This window comes from Jaculus jaculus, chromosome 10 (assembly GCF_020740685.1).
Source record: "Jaculus jaculus isolate mJacJac1 chromosome 10, mJacJac1.mat.Y.cur, whole genome shotgun sequence".
NCBI lineage: Eukaryota > Metazoa > Chordata > Mammalia > Rodentia > Dipodidae > Jaculus > Jaculus jaculus.
In genome coordinates, this window is record NC_059111.1 from 34,770,612 (window position 1) to 34,788,701 (window position 18,090).

Sequence of the window (18,090 nt, forward strand, 5' to 3'; positions counted from 1 at the left end):
GGGAAGCCTAAGGACCCAGGTTCAATCTGCCAGTAAGCCAGATGCACAATGTGGCACATGAGTCTGAAGTTCATTTGCAGTGGCTAGAGGCCCTGGCATACCCATTCTCATTTTCTCTGTTTTTCTTTCTCATTGCTTGCAAATAAATAAATAAACACAAATTTTGAATATTCAATAATAGTTTCTGAGAAGTAGTGTTTGCTAAGACTTGGATGCAAACACTTGCTTAAGCATTAATCCCATCACTGCTATCAATTATGAAGGGCTTTAACAAACACAAAATGTGTAATGATTGTTGACTGTTTTTCATTTGAGAGATTGTACCCACATCACAGGAGCATGAAGAATCTGAAATTAATTAGCAAGTGATCATGACAGTATGCCATCTTATACAATTTATACAACACCTGCCCTGATGAGTTTTTGAATCCATGAAGGAGACCATGCATAACAAAGTGTCATTTCATAAACAAGCTAGCTAATTAAAAGGCTATCAGGGACAGCAAATGAAACAAGCAAATCAAGAAAAATAATATTTGCTAAAGTTAGTATATTCTTACTATATTGCAGAAATACTAGTACTTTCAAACATTCTAAGCATGCATTTTGGAAGGAGTCAGTTTAGCAAATGTATCTTTGTTTTAGTTGCTTGAGGTGGCTTTTGCTGTTTATATAAATTATAGTATACTGGGAAGGTATGACAGAATATTAGGTAATTAACCTAAGGAAAAATATTGGAATGACAGGGTGGTTCCTGAAAAGTTTTATACTGTTGATGGTCTTAGATTTAATGTACTTGCTCATTTTTATCCTCTTTCAGATCATTGATCATTTTCTTTCTCTCTTGGGAACAGAGTCTATATTTTCTTATTCTAACTCTCTCTCTCTTGGGTTGCATTAAGACACCTTTTAACCTTTTTTTCTTCAAAGTACAGTCATACTCTAGCCCTGGAATTCACTATGTAGATTGGCCTCAAACTCATAGCAATCCTCTTGCTTTTGCCTCCTGAGAGTTGGGAGTAAAGGCATGCATCACCATTCCCAGCACCAGTTAACCAGCTGACCTGAAAGTCTACTTCTATTTATTATAGCAACAATGTTCTTCTTTTTGAGACAGGAGCCTAGAACTTCAGATTTTCCTGTTTCTTACCCATATGTTCTGGGATTCCAGGTAGGTGCCACCATGCCTGGCTAGGATGAATTGTTTCTTGTTTTTGTTATTACACACATGTAGTTTATTATTACATGTACACTTGTGTATGTGTGTGCATGCATGTATGTATGGATGCATATGTGTGCATGAATGGAAAGGCCAGAGGACAAACATGGGTATCATTTCTCAAGAATACTGTCCACATTTTTGAGACAGGTTCTCTCATTTCCCTAGAACTCACCAAGTAGGATACAAGGGTTGTACAGGAATTCTCAGGAACCTAGCTGTTTTTGCCTCTTCAGTGTTGGGATTGCAAGTGTATGCCAAGACAAACAGCATTTGTATGTACTGATGATCAAACCCAGGTCCTCATGCTTAAAAGATAAGCACTTTACCAACTGAGCTATCTCCCTGACCTGGTAAATTATCTTTCAACAGATTATTTTCATTGTTAGAAAAGACAGCACAATAAAAGTCCTATTTTCTTTGTTAACCATAAGATTTATACCGCTGATCCTTTGTTTTATTACCAAAGGAAATTCTTTTATCTTACATTGAAAGAGATGTATAATCTAGATATGAAGTGAGAGTTTCTTTGCTCTTCAGTGTAATGTCAAAAATATTCAGAAAATTTTATTCAATTTGTGAACAGTATTATAAAAGTGATATGAATAAATTTAAACATTTTAGAGACTGGACAGATGTACAGAAGGATTTAAAATGCTGTCTAGAAAAGATGGTGGAAAGAACTGCAGGTATTTAATTGAGAAAGGAATTTGTTGTAGTTACCTTCACATTGCTGGAACAAAACTTTACCTGACCAAAAGCAGCTGATAGAAGGAAAGGATTAATTTGGCTTACAGTCTCTGGATGCTTCTTGATGGCAGGGGAAAGAAGGTAAAGCAGAGCTCTAGGCTGGACATCACCTCTGTCACCACAGATAAAAAATTGTAGCAGTATTGCGGAGCTGGACTCTGGCAAAGGCAGGAGAGGGCTGGGCGGTACCACTCCTAAGCCCACTCCCCAAAACATAGCTCCTCCAGCAAGGCTCCACCACCCAAATTGCCATCAGACGGGAACCAAGCATTCAAAACAGCTCAGTTTATGGGGGTGAGTATTGAATTCAAACTGCCACGGGGTTCATGTTGAAAAAACTTTGAATATTTGATTGTTGTGTGGAGGGATTATTATTTGCCTTTATTGTCATGTGGGAAGAGCTCAGATTTTCCTTTAATGACCCAGTAGATCAGTTCAGTGAATGTTCTGGACCTCTATGTCATCTGGATACCAGTGGCTTTTTCAAGAGGAAGACCCTTGCATGAGTAGAGATGCTTAAGCACAAGTAGGACATTATCCCACCCAGAACATAAAGTATTAAAGGAATATGAAGTGTGTAGAATATGGATAAAATATTAAAATGTGGTCAGAAATAATGAGGAATTAGATCTCTTGTAGCTTAAAATTCAGTAAAAGTTAAATTATTTCATATATATATATTTTTTTTTCTCTGAGGTGATCAAATTCAGGGCTTCACATATACTAGATGGCCACTTAGTCTCTGAACCAGAATCCCAGACTGAGTATTTTGCTTTCTGATTGGATTCCTACTGTCAGATTAAGTGAATTGCTAGTATTGCATAATTTAGTAAATCACCAAATTTATTCCATATTTTATCCTAACAGAGCAACTGTTCTAAGTAGGTTAATCATTGATGTAGGATATAGTAACTTAAATATACAACCTGAAGCAATTCAGGTGGTGAGTCATAGCATGCAAGGAGATAGCCATTTGTACCACTAAGCTCTGTCATAAATTTTAGACTATGGTTGACATTCAATCTATTTATGTCATTGGTTCTCAACCAGAGATGATTTTGAGCCCTAGGAGACATTTGACAATATCTACTGTGCAGAGGCCAGGGCTGGCATTAACAACCCTACAGCATTCTGAATGATGCCCACAACAAAGAGGTCTCTGGCGCCAGATGTCAATAGTATCAAATTGAGAACTCTTGGTCTAAAATAAGAGGAATCTTTCAAGACCCCCAAATGTATTCCTGTTACTTATCTGCAAATTCACTTTTATCTGTTGGTTTAAAATATATTTATTGATCCTGGCAGGGAACACAAGGTTTTCCAGTCACAGACAGGCAAGCTTTTCTTAAAGAACACCTTGTTACCAGTCCCCTGGGCTCTGTTTCCCATGTCTCTGTGTGTGCACTACAGTGTGTATCTCTAAAATTATAAACATTAGTATTATGTACAGTGTCTGTTGTGAGTGTGCATCCTCTTTAGAACACTTAGAGAGAAGCGGAAGTCTCATTTTTATCTTTCTGGAAGGTAAATCCAGGGCCCTAAGGATATTTAGTATTTCCTATCTCTCTGGGGTCCCTAGTATTTGAATTGTTTATTCAAATTATCTTTTAAACCAAGTTGTCAGCAATATTTGCCTGGAAAGCTCTGTCCTTGTGGAAACATGAAAATGCCCATGGAAAATTGAATAACTGCATTATTTAAGAGTTTATTCTTGGGACTGGAGAGATGGCTCAGTAGTTAAGGTACTTGCCAGCAAAATCTAACAACCTATGTTGGATTCTTCAGTATCCATGTGAAGCCAAGATGCACAAAGTGGCTCATTTGGCTGGAGTTTTGAGTTTGTTTGCCATAGCTGGAGGCCCTGGCATGCCCATTCTCTCTGTCTGTATCTCTTTTCTTTATTTCTCTCTGCTTGCAAATAAAACATAAAATACAAAAAGTTATAACTTTTAAAAAAGAGTTTATTCCTTTCTATCCCCTCCCTCACCTAGTGATCCCCTCCATGTGTCTCATAGGGTGAGCATTACTTTGACTATTCTTGTGGTATTCAGAGCACCCCACAATGGCCTTGGGGTTTTTTAAACCAGAACCTTCTGAAAGAAGTTTGCATGTGTTTAAGACAGAAATCTGTGTGTTTTTTTCACTGTATTTGACCTATCATGAAATGTAGTGATTTTTCACAGGTTGCGGTATACTGTACTTTATTCTACATCTTCCTGTTGCATTGCACAAAAATTTAGTTTTATAATTAATTTTTTTAATATTAAAATTAATTTTTATAAATATTATAACTGATAAATGTAGCACTAGACTTGAAGGAAAGGGGGTGAGTATAAAATGACCTCTGTCTTCAACAATAAATCCTCATTGTTATTCTATCACTTTTTGTTACAACTTATAATGATGTCTAAAGAACTGTGTGTGGTTATATGTGATGGTGGTAAGGGCAGGCCCGTGCCATTAGCAAGGACATGGTGAGTGAAAAGAAGCAGGTAACTACATTAGAACAAGGAAAGACTCAAGAAGGGTGTCCTTTTACATGATTCCTTGAATTTTGTTTCAAGTTTCATTATTTATCCAAACAATGAAGTTTCGATTCAAGATCAATGAATGAAGACTATTAAGACAAAATTGAAATCTGGGGAAATTTGTGCCAGTTTAAACTGTGTGATGTCTAAGACACAAGGTACAGAAGCAGATGTGATTCTGTATGGCAGGTACTAAAGCATTAACCAAGTTGAATTAAGAAAAAAAGCTAGGATAATTTTTTCAGAGAAAATAATTATATGTCTATTTATTTCCAGTTTTTGGCATTTGTCTCATTTCCATATTGACCCACATTTGACTTATCTCATAGTATCTCTTGGAGACGACTGAAATGCTTGCTTCTGAATTATTTTCTGTTTGAGTACCTCTTGGATGTTGTCAGTTTTATATGCTAAAGACTTCTACATCTAGGGAGAGTGCTAATTTATTCTGAACTAATGATTTTGAAATTAGCAAAATCCCTTTGGCTAGGACACTATGCCACGTGGAAGAGAGGCTTGTCACCTGTGCGTGCCCTTGTGTCATCTAGCTCTCTACCTACCTTTTCTTTCTTTCAGGGTCTTCTGTACAGTGTGCTCTGAAGACTCATGATGAGTGGGACCTTGAGACAGTTTCTTCACAATTTGGCTGGTTTATTGAATACCTAAAAGATGTACCTTTAGAGATGGAGAGATGGCTTAATGATTAAGGCATTTGCCTGCAAAGCCAAAGGACCCCCAGGACCCACGTTAGCCAGATGCACAAGGGGGCAAACATTTCTAGAGTTCGTTTGCAGTGGCTGGAGGCCCTGGTGTGCCCATTCTCTCTGTCTCTCTCTCTTTCTCTTTCAAATAAATATATAAATAAAAATAAAATATTTTTAAAAATATGTACCATTAACAAACAAACCTTGTTCTGTTTTTTTCTATGTTATATTGCTCTTTGACAGGATTTGTCTCTTAATTATAAGCAAATAACTATAGAGTTAATTATTTATCTAAGTACCTGCCCTGGCCAGCGGGGAGTCGAACAAAGAAGCGAGGTGAAAATCAACCTGAATGAAAGAAGGCAAACAAACACAAGAAGGAGACCATGCTAGGTGTTTGTCATGGCCTCGAGAGTTTATTCTTACATGTAGTTTATATAGGGTTGTAGGGGGAAGGGGACGTGGTCAGGGCAAGGACTTGTCAGGAAACCTAGAGGGGATGTAATTAGGTGTTCATCTAATCTTGCCTAACTGGCTTAACATCCTGACTGCACCAGGTTTCACATCCTGACCATAAACTGGCTTTTTGCAAAAGATAAGATTCTGTAAGTAGTCTGCTGACCTGTTCCAGAAGTACCTAACAGAAAGCTGGATGGACCAGCTTCTGAATAATGAGTCAGTTTATGAGCAGGCCCAGGCAAAATGGAGAGGCTTTTGCTCTATGGCTCCTGACAGTACCCTAGGCAAGAAAATCCTGCTCCTACTTGAGAAGTGTTGGCTTTGTCATAGTGTTAACAAGTTTCTCTGGTTTTCTTTCCTACTTTACCTAGCTCTTTGCATAGAAACACAGACAAGGAGGCATAGTTGTGAAGGTCCCCAGTCACCTTATATGCATTACTCCGTTCATTCCCTCTATAACCAAATAGAATAGACATTATTATGTCAGAAGCTTCATAGAGCTGTTATTCATCTTCTCATGGACCTGCTGGCCAGGACTAGGGACTTCAGGAGCAGCACTGTGTTAGTTACATATCTGTTGCTGGACAAAACACTTGAGAAAACCAACTTAAAAGGAGGAGGCGTTTATTCTGACTAATGATTTCCTAGGTTTTGGGGGCCTTTTGTGGTTGTTTTAGTGCCTTCTTTTTCTTTCCTTTTGGTTTTTCGAGGTAGGGTCTCACTCTACCCCAGACTGACCTGGAATTCACTATGTAGTCTTAGGGTAGCCTTGAAATCATGGTGACCCTCCTACTCCAGCCTCCCATGTACTAGGATTAAAGGTGTGAGCCACCTTGCCCAGCCTTGTTTTAGTATCTTCTGAATGTGTGTATTATCTAGGGCAATTTGCACTCTGTTTTCAGAAAAAGCAATCTAATTTTTATTTCGCGTGTGTGTGTATGTGCATGAACGTATGAGTGTAGGTGCCATGTGCCATAGTACACATATGGATGTGAGGAGACAATATTTGGGCCAGTCTTTGACATCCCACATCATTTAAGGCAGATCTAGAGAGACTAGGACTCACTCTGCTATACTTGATTAAAAAAAAAAACAAAACTAAAAACATTACTTATCTGTGAGAGAAGAGAGAGAGAATGGGTATGCCAGGGCCTTCTGCCACTGCAACCAAACTCCATATGGCTTTACATGGGTCCTGGGGAATTAAAACCTGACTGTTAGGCATTGTAGGCTGGCACTTTACCTGCTGATCCATGCCCCTAGCCAATCTACGGCTCTTTGTGTGCTCATCATGAGTTTCAAGGGAATTCTCCTGTCTTTGCATCTCACTTTGCAGGCCACCAAGGCCCCAGAGTTTTACATGGGGTTGGGGATTAAATTCAACTCCAATACTCTGGTTGAGCAGTGAGTGCTTTGTTTCCTGTGCAATCTCCCCAGCTCCTTGAAAACTAATTTCTAAAGAACTTAAGTAATATACTCAAGCCTACCCAGCTAGTAAAGATAGGACCAGAATCTCAATGTCACTGTTGCCTTTTCTGGCTTTCAAGTTAATGTTCTTTCTTCTGTGTCCTGTGGCCAAGGGAGAGTTTGTGCCCTTTATTCTCTCCGTGGCTAATGTTTGTGGCAGATGATCTCTTTTCAAAGGCATTCTGGCTTTGATTGAACTTGAGTTTTATGGGCAGTTTGGCACATACACCATAAATCACAAAAGAGTCTGCAGTAGTTTTTTCTGGGCATTGCCACATTTGACTAAAATGACCCACTAAAATAATACTTATAATTCAAGAATTCTGTCCTCAACATGTTCCCATTTTATGTTATCACCAAGAGGATAACTGTCACAGAAATAGCAATTGACAGGTGAGAAAGTAGCACCAAAGGCAGGGTTTAAGTTCAAGATGCTATTATAATTGTTATTATTAAGTGGATTAGCAGAGATGAATGCAGGAATAAAAAGAGTATTTCTCCAGCTACAATAACCTGTGCATTCTGCATGAAAGAGAACTTTCCTGAGGCATTATTATCACAAAGAGGATAAGTGAATGAAGGGCATTGTGGTAGAGAATGGGAGCTGTTCTGGGGCATGAAGCTGCCTGCTGAGGAGGATTTCACTGGGGAAACCTGTGACATGATGATGGTGCTGCTCTGTGACTCAGGCTGCAGGTTGCCCCTGCTGTGGCAGCTGATGAGAACTGACTACCCTCTTGTCTCTCACAACATGGGCATGTGAGAGTCTTTGATGCTATGGGGTTGCTTTGTTGATGCTTGGAACACTGTTGAGCTTTCGTTATCTTTAAAGATGGAGAAGCACTGAAATTACAGCATAAGGCAGATGTCTCTTGTAAATATAACAAAAGAGGCTTAGCCTCATCTGCCTCTGTTCCTTAAAGCATTTGCACTAAATGGCTGTACTACAACTCTTGCTGTTCATTGTCTTTGAATTCTAAATATCTTTCCAATGAAACAGTTTATTTTAGTGAGTCTGACTCACCAGTAAAACCTACTCTGAAACGCTGAAGCCTTTTAACCATCCTCACGTGCAGTTGCATAACATGAAACTCCATTTTCATGCATATAGACTCTTTTTATTCATCTTATTTTCTCACTTGCCCTGATAATTGAATCAGGGCTTTGGATTTAAAAGACTCAAGGTGATTTGTTTGTTTTAGTGTTGTTTATATACCAAACCCTATCAAAACCTATGCTGTTTTTTTTGCTGGTGGCCCCCTTTAGCATGAGATTAGCAATATATCATCATAAACTTTAGCAACCCCTAAATTATTAGACTTCTAGCAGAGAATAGTTGCTACAAAGAGTGAATACTTGAAGAGGAAAGCATGGGGAGTTTGGTAAGTTTATTTGATATCTGCTCTGTTGTCCCAAATGATCATATTCTAGTGTTCTAGTGTTTAAGGTTAAAAGGGAAATTTAATTTTGTCTATGCTCTAGAAAATGGATGAATTCTTAGGGTTACTTGTGCAGTTCTTAAAGCTGGCTTTGCAGGATAGCGGTTTCTCCTTGGTTAACTGCAGGTCTTAATAAACTGCTTATCACCGTTCTGTTTCCAGAAGGGGTGCTGTCTCCAGGGTTGCTTGATCAGGTCTTGTTGCCCTCTTTTATTCTGAGTAATGTATGTCAACTCCAATTAAAATAAACTATAATAAAGACAAACATTCATTGATGAGAGACACTATAACCTACAATTGTGAAGGTTGGAACAAAAAGTCTTAAGAGATTACAGTCACCTCCATTATGCCATTTTGAGTGTTTTCATTTCAACAAAAAGGTAGACTGATCTCTAGCATTGTTCTAATGTCTCTAACCTGTAGGAAGAGTGATATGATTCCACAGGAGAAACTCTAACATACCTAAAGACATATCCTAAGACCATTTGGGTTGATACAATACAGCAATTAAGGTGTGTTTGAGAGTGCCCACAAAGTATAAGCATATCCATCTGGTTCTGGCTTTATAAGCGAGTTGAAAGGAACAGACAGAGGAAGGTTTAATCTGGCTTTCCACATGTGCTCAGTTTCCAAATAGATGAGAGTTATAGGAAAGAAAATGGAAAATCAGGAGGAAAATCAGGAAATAGAATAAGTCATATTTCCTGCCATGAGAGAGTCAGAAAACAGGGAAAACAAGCTTTGGTCTGTCCACTTACCCTCTGACTTCTGGCCAATTAATCCAAAATGATTGGAAATTGGGATGCCATTGAGAGCATCCAAACATTTCTGGGTTCTTGGGTGGGCAACAACTCAGGAGCTAGGGTGTCAGGCACTACAGTTACATAGAACTTTCTGGGTCGAATTATGTAGTTTTCTGGGTTGTCTTATGAATTTCAACAAATGAAACCCACAGACCAGAGGATTAAGTTTAGAAAGATTTTATTATAGCAATAATGGAGATGGAGCTTGAGAGGATAAAAGAATACAAAGATACTTTTCCAAGAAAAGGCAGAATCAGGGATCCCAGAAAATAGAAAAGCCCACCTAGAGATCCTGAATGGGGCCTTTTAAGGGAATTTCAGGGTGGGGACTGAACTGGTTAGTTCATTTCTAATGCCAAGTACGTGGGTGCTATGAGGTTCTCGAGTTCCTTTCTCTTCTATGAAAAGGAAGAGCTAAGACCAAAGGACCTATTAACCTTCTCTATTAAGGTTGCAGGGGAAAGGAGATCAGGAAAACACAGCCAGGTTCTCCCTCACATGCTAAAGGCTATTTATTGCTTTTACTTTTGGGGCCCCTTGTTACTCCTTAACTGTCTCATAGGGAGGCCTGGACACAGTAGAAATCCACAGAGAAGCCTACTATCTTATTTTCAAACACAATTTCTTGAGAAGAGGAGATAATTTGTCCATTTCTTAGAGACTTCCTGGACAAAAGGGTCCATACCCTTTTAACCCTTGGAAAGCTGCCAAGAGAAGTAGCAATAAATTAGCTTTGACTTCTTATAAAATCTCTGATTGAGATCATGCCCCTGTTCAAACTTCCTCTCTGAGGGATTCACCCACAGGACTGGCACCTTTTTCTGCCAATTGTCATCCTTGGAATAGCAGCAGTGGCCTAGTCCAAGAGCAATCTAGAAGTAAGGACTTGCAGACTGTACCCAGTCCTACTGAACAGGGAATCATTATTTTAACACAAATCTCAGTGTCAGCTTTGGGGGTTGCAATAGAGGACTCTTTCTTGGTCCTGAGGTTTTATTTACTACAAGCAAGAGAACAGTGGGGTTCAGGGCAAGAGTAAAGGAGACTCCAAAACACCAAGAGAGAGAAAAGGGCAGAGCAAGGTAGAAGGGGACTCAACCACCTATTAGAAGGAGATGGAGGTTTTTGAGCCTGTTGGGAAGAAAAACATGAGGTGGGGGGAGCAGATTCTGCGTTGCACTGCATGGGGTGTGAGAAAGAAGGTTTGGATGGAGAATGTAGGAGCCAGGGCAGCTGAGCCCCTGTTGAACTCTTTTGGGGGAAGTGAGACTTTGAGTGAACCAATGATAGTAGGAAGGAAGTAGTTTTTCCTCTCAGCTCCAGTACAGAAAGGTTTACTCAATTACCATAATAGTAGGTACTAAAGTCCTAAAACTAGTGTGAATATGGGAAAGGGGGAAAAAACTCTCTTTGAAATCTAAATTACCATAACAGGCAGTAGCTTCAGAGTCCCAGGCCTAGTTGAAACTTGGAAGGTGCAAGAGAGAGGAGGGAGGGAGAAAGTAGAGAGCTGAGCCTAAAGCCCTGGTGCTTTAGGTGCCAATGATAAATGAGAAACACTGGATTGGAAAGCCTCTTCCAGAAGCTGTTACACAGGGTAGGTTAGCTTCCTGATTTGAACTTGACTTTTGGAGCCCCAGAAGAGTCTGTCCACAGTAGATACCACCCATGTTCTATGAGGTCTGTGAACAAACTGTGCTAATGATTGTTAGACTCACTTGTCTCATGTCCAGTTTTGGTAGAGCACTGAAGGTGGGGCTGAAAGTGGCTTCCCAAGGAGGGAGATTTGAAGGGGCAGAGCATGTCAGAATGGAGGTATGAGTTCATCCTGCACTGAAGGCAGCCCTCCCCTTTACTCTCTCCTCTGCAAGAAGACCAATTGTTCTTATTACCTGTTTTTTTTTTTCCTTTACTACAGTGGAAAACCTGATTCTTACAACAGCATCTCATTGTTCATATTCTACCAAACACCCATGTAACATTTTTGCAACGACTAAAGTACACTGAATGTGGGAGGGGCCTTAGTTTGTGGATAAAAAGCAATGGAAAAACTGTACATGCACCAATATTTTAACTACGTCTACTTTGGAATCTTGCTCCTTTCTGACTGATACTTATTTTGGTTTTGCTGCCAGTGCTGTGCCTACCTTTGTGGTCAAGGCTACACCTCACTTACCTGACATCTTACCAGACACTATTCCTCCTGCTAAGGGTTAGATGGAGGGTCATGAAATCTCAACGTGCAAATTCTCATTCTTTCCCCCATTTGCTAACAAACCTATGAGGTTTTCTTTTTTTTTCTATTTTCTTATTTTTTTCACATTCAAGAAACCAAAACTCGAGAAAAAGTCATTTCCTCAAGGTCTTGGATCTGATTGCAGAGGGAGATGTAGTCTGATGATGGATAACTGCAAAGGCAGTAAAGATTTTTATTTGTAAAATCTATCACTGAAAATAAATTGTTTTAAGAAATGGTAATTAACGTTATTGAGCTCAAGCCTAGTGCTGCTGACTGTTCTAATGCTTTACATCTGTCAGTCTGTGCTGCACTTCATCTGGTAGGAAGCACTGTTACATGATCAGTGTTGTAAGAGGAGCTGGCTGAAGCATGGAATGGTTACTGAAGCATGGGTAGAAGCCCAGACCATCTGTCTCCATCCCACAATATTGTCCTGCAACAATAAAAAAATTGTAGCCAGTACTTAGAGAGTCACAGATGTAGGTGTTTTCAATTACTCATGGAAGCAAAAATTTTGTAAAGGACAGGCAACTCAGTTTGGGGAGGGCCAGATGCTATCATGTCCATGTTTGAACAGAACTTTCCACAGAGGAAGCAATAATGGGCTTCATATCCCTGTCTACCTTCTGACCTTTTTGTTAATAGGGGAAAAAAAATTAAAGGAGAATAGAGAAAAAAAAAAAGTGTTCCTCTATTTAAATGATTAAGTGAAATGATGACTGCAGATGGATTCTCAGCTATCTAGATAAAACCTTTGCAGTGAGATATGAACCAGCCTGAGATTAGGAGGGCTTTCAGCCCCAAAGCAAGATTGGATCAAGGTCCAATTTGCATCAGAGCTGATTTTAAATGGATGTTTAAAGTGTAGATATGTCTTTACCAAGTAGAAAACTGCTTTTTAAATATAAATGCATTGGCTTTTCCAGGGCTCAGCATTTATTGTTTATTTTGTGTGTATGTGTGTGGTATGTGTTCAGATGTTTGTATTGAGAGTCAGGTAGCTTTGTTAGAAATTAGGATGACTGGGCTCCTAAAAGTAAAATAAATAAATAAATAAATAAAAATAAAGAAGGAAGGAATGTCTTTGGGTTTGTCCCTATAGTCTCCTCTTCGTTAGAAATCAGAGGAGAATCTGGCTTCTCTGTATCTCTTGCCTATAGGAGTTCTCTAGACCCATTTGTCTATCAACAACCTGAGCCCCTGGGAGGGAGGTCTCCTTTCCTAGAATTCAAATCTAATCCTGACATGGTTGTTGGTAAAACTTAAATCCCAGAACTTGGCACCATGGCTGGCCTCTTCCTGAGCCTCTCACCCAGGCCAATTATCTGTCTCTCTGGAGCACCTGAGACAGAAAGTAAAACCCACCACAATAGGGTTATAAATAGATGTTTATGAGGGAACAAGACACTCTCTTGGCTGCCTCTTCATCACTCATGAATGTCCAGGTTCCAGTCAGTCTCCCTTCCTCTTGGTCCAATGGAGAGGATAAGCCCCTTAACACCGCTTGACACACTTATTAGGAACAATAGTTAGGAGTAAAAATGAACTAACAAAACAGATGCTTGGCCCTGATGATGATTTTTATGATTATGATAACAGCACAGATGAAATGATGACTGATGACCCACTGGCTATCACCACTGCTTATCCCTGGCCTTCCTATTGGGAGGCTAAACAACTGATTGACAGTTTTAAGTAGGCACCAATCCCATCACCATATCGGGCTCTTGCCCCAAGGAACTGTTTGGATTATACCTGAGGTTAAACCCTATTAATTATACTCTTTTATGTGTAGCTGGCTTTCCCAATTTGCCATGTTATGGCAAACTAGAGTGATGGAATTCACAGGTGATATATATGGATGTCACTAATGACAGTTTTCTGCAAGTACCAGGTTGGCATAAGACACTGATCTTGGGTACACAACATTATAAATTCCCAATTATCCTTACTGATTCAATACCACAACCTTATGTGACTTATGATGTTGATACCCAGATAAGTTATAAATGCCTTGAATATGACACCTTATGTATCATGGTTCTGGCAGCCCCTGGGTTGCATAAATCTACCAAAACCCAGGTGTACCCTGTAGCCCTATGTGTGCAGCATCCAGAGATTTTACATCTGCCATGAAATATTTGTGGATAGCACATGATGTGATGATTATGTCCAAGGGCAATAATTACTCCTTATTTCCAAACAGTATGACAGCTATTTTTGTCAGCCCCAATTGGTTTCATTTGAATGGGACAGCAGTTGAATGGACATTCACAGTGACCAAACCACACCTAGGGCATTATGTCATCATGACATACAATGCTACCTACACAATGGCAAACAACAGAAGCAGTTATACTTTCTCAACCTGACTGTACCAGTGTTTTTCACAATAGAATCAATAAAACTTGCGATGCTGTATAAAGTTGCAAACTCTGCTCCCACCCTTTATGAGTACTCCACATTCTTTCATCCAGCTCAAACACAACCAACTAGAGGCATAATGGATGCAGGTTTCTTCCAACATACAGTTAAAACTTTGTGTGATATCATCCACATTATAGCAGAGAAGACATCTGTACTGTACCCTATACCTTTGGATGTGCATATGAACAATCAGAAAATATGTTATAAATCATGCAGGAGTTGCAGTAGCACAAATTAAAACGTGTCTGTAATTGAATACATCTTTCCCAGACTGTATGTCACCTATGGCCTTTCTAAAGATTTGACCCATTGGGTAGACTACAAGTGAGGTACTCCATTATACAAGTTGACCAGAAAACTGTATTGATGGAACTTGGCTGGAATGTGGTTTGGTTCTTGACTTGTTTCCTTCAAATATCACCATGACCTCCCATACTGTTTCTATATGATTTGCCTCTACCTAGGGTGAGCAAATGGGAAATCATGTCATGGATTTACTGACTCATTCACCTTTCATCAGTACTTCCTTCCTATCAGTGATTAGAGACAACAGGTATGAGTCTGACTCGAGACCTGAGGACTTCTGGTTAAGATGGTGGTGTAGGTACCATGCCAAAGCAGCCTAGTGGGCGGGGGTGGGGGGAGACTAAAAAAACTCAGCAAAATACACACTTTAACTAAAAAGAGAGGTGTATAGGAAATTGAAGCGGCAACAGAGAAGTAGAAGAGATCCAGAGCATCCAGAGCCCGCACAGGCCGGCAAAAGCGGCCCCAGAGGTTCGCCGACTGTGGCAGCACACCAGAAAGCCACCAGGCTCAGCTCGAGCCACAGGAAAAGCCAAGTGAGGGGAGCTTCCACTCACACTGGAGCTCTCCACGACTCAAGAAACATGAAGGGAGAGTGGCAGTGAACAATGGAGGAGCAGATCACAAGGTAGAAGAACACATGGAACAGCGAGAGAACTAGAGCAGCTGTGGCTCCCTTCCCTCCCCCACCGCCTATGCCCAGCCCCAGCGAACAGAGCAGTGGTCCTGGGACCCGGCCATGCCAACTTGAGCCGACAGCGGGACCCAAGCAGGAGCAGAGTCTGGCAGCAACATTAGCGGCTCAGGTGCTCCAGCAGCAGCAGATCCAGTAGCAGCAGCCTCAGCAGCAGGAGCGGCAGACCCAGCAGCAGCACCTTCAGCGGCATCAGTGGTGGCTCCAGCAGTGGCAGCTACAGCAGCAGCAGCAGTGCCAGCAGCAGTGGTGGCCCAGTAGCAGCAGCTTCAGCAGCAGCGGCAAGAGACCCAGAAGCAGCAGTGTCAGCAGCAGCAGTAGCAGTTCCAGCAGTGGGGGTGCTTATCTTCAGGGAAACAGTTGCCAAGCTCAGTTTGCCCTGCAGGAAAAGCCAGTGCCCAGCTCCAGAAATCAGAACAGCAGCCCAACGACCCAGCCAACAACTTGACTGAGACCAAAATCATCCACAGTAACTGGGATTGCACCAGGGAAGGGTCTCACTTGGTTACAAGCTGACTTGGACCCCTCAACAGACCAGAAATCTTAACCTCTTTGTTGATAGAGTATCTGGTTGTTATAATAACTACTCTTGCATAAATACTCAGTGCTGTTTTTGATTGAATGTGTACAGTGTTTTGTTAAATTTTAGAATCTACCTATATTTTATTCCACTCAGCTTACTTGAACACTTCCAGAGCAGACAAACTAAAGCCTAGGAACACCTTTGTAGATACTCTGAGAGTCTTAAGAGCCACACTTAACACCTTAACTCCTACCCTGAAGATATATAACATCAAATCAATTGATACAGCTATGAATACCCAGCTAGCTAGAAAATCCAAGCATTAACTTAATCCAAGATGCAAAAATATATACATTATAACACAAGAAACACTAAAAAGCAAGACAATATAAATCCACCTAACTGTATTAATGCATCAGAAATGACCTCCAGTGAGAACGAGTTAGAGGAAATGCCTGAGAAAGATTTCAAAAGAATGATTGTAAATATGTTCAAAGAGGTCAAAGAACAAATCAAAGGAATCAAAGAGAAAATCAAAGGAATCAAAGAGGAAATCAAAGAAGACCCAGGACACCAATTTCATGCAATAAAGAAGGCAATTCAAGACATAAATAAGGAAATAGAAATAATAAAGAAAAGCCAGTCAGAATTACTAGCAATGAAGAACACAGTTAATGAAATAAAAAACTCTGTAGAAAATCTCACCAGTAGATGGATGAAGGAGAGGATAGAATATCTAAGCTAGAAGACCAGGTGGCAGATCTAATACAGCCCAACAAAGAGAAAGACAAACTTATAGAAAAGTATGAATGGGAATTTCAAGATATTCAGGACACTATAAAAAGATCAAATATAAGAATTCAGGGCATAGTAGAAGGAGAAGAATTCCACTCCAAAGGCATAGTAGGCATCTTCAACAAAATCATAGAAGAAAATTTCCCCCAAATTGGGAAAGAGGTGCCAATGCAGATACAGGAAGCCTTTAGAACCTCAGCCAGACAAAACCTGGAAAGAACCTCTCCTCACCATATTATAATCAAACTTCCAAACACACTCCAGACTTAATCCCAGAGCTCTTATTCTACAGACAGGTCCTCAGGTTCTTCCACATAACTGCAGCAAATATCTTTTATCATTGCCAGGACAAAACATGGAAGGAAAACCAGCTTTTGGAAGGAACGGCTTTAATTAGGCTCATAGTTTCAAAGACCAGTTTCATTATTGTGGGGAAAGCATGATGAGACCCAATAGCTGGACATCATATCTCCATGTCACCAGGAAAGATGTAGAGAGAGTGAGCTCTGAACACTCAGTGAAGCTAGACTAATAAACCTCAAGGCTGGGCTGACCCCAGTGACACACTTCCTCTAAGAAGGCTCCACCTCCCAAAGGCTCCACCAGTTGGGGAGTTAGTATGAGGCTTTGTCATAAACACATGAGGCTATGGAGGATAATTTACATTCAAACCACCACAATGACACTGGGTATTGGGCTATTTCCCAGACATGAGCTAGATAGCACATGACAAATAGCATTGTGAAAAATGATGTATGCCTTGCTTTATTTCTCCTTTGTCTTATACTTGCACTAGGTGTATGTGTTATGTTGGATTTCCCATAGATTATAATAGTCTGAATTCACTTAGATTTGAACCTGTGGTACCCACAGATTCACTGGAAAGGTGTGTGGAAAGAAGATGTCTCATTTAGAGATTCCAATTTTAGCTAAAGTCATCTAGCTTTCACTAGACCCTGGCTTTAAGATGCTTACTTGTCCTCATCAAGCTGTTAACAATATTGATACTTTCTTTTCTACTTCTTTATTCTATTTTCCAATTACTTCCAGGAACAGTCATTCCCACATAACAAAATTTCAGGTAATGACAAACTATACATATAAAAGTAGCCCAACAAGACTATAAAGAAAATAAATTTCCTGTTGTTCGCTGATGCCAGAGTTGTTGTAATGTCATTGTGTAACACAATACTTTCATTTGTGATGATATTGGTACAAACAAAACCTACTGTGCTGCCATTAACTTAAAAGTAAAGAAAGTTATGATTATGTATACTCCACATGACCATTAATAACTAACAATATGGTATTGTTTTATGCATTTACTAAAATACTTTAAATCATTATTTTAGAATATACTTCCCCAAAACATATGTATAAAAATTCACAGTGAAACTTGTCATGTTGCACCAACAGCAGCCTCATACACTGTGAGTTTACCATGTCTATTTTGTGCATCATCTCCTCATATCCTTGATTTAATCTTATCTTTTCTTAGTGGCTGTAGAAGCCATAGGCCATCCATACATATATGAAGCTACATAGCTGAAGTTAAGCTACACATATAGTATGACTAATCAAAACATCTGTTCCTTGCCTCCAGACTTATATTAAACGCTACTTGTTACAGGTATGTGTACATGAGGGGTTCTTCAGCTATAAGAAAATGGAGATTCTAACAACTGGGTCTAATAAATTAACACCTGAAACTGTTAAAATTTAGAGAGCAATTTGTTA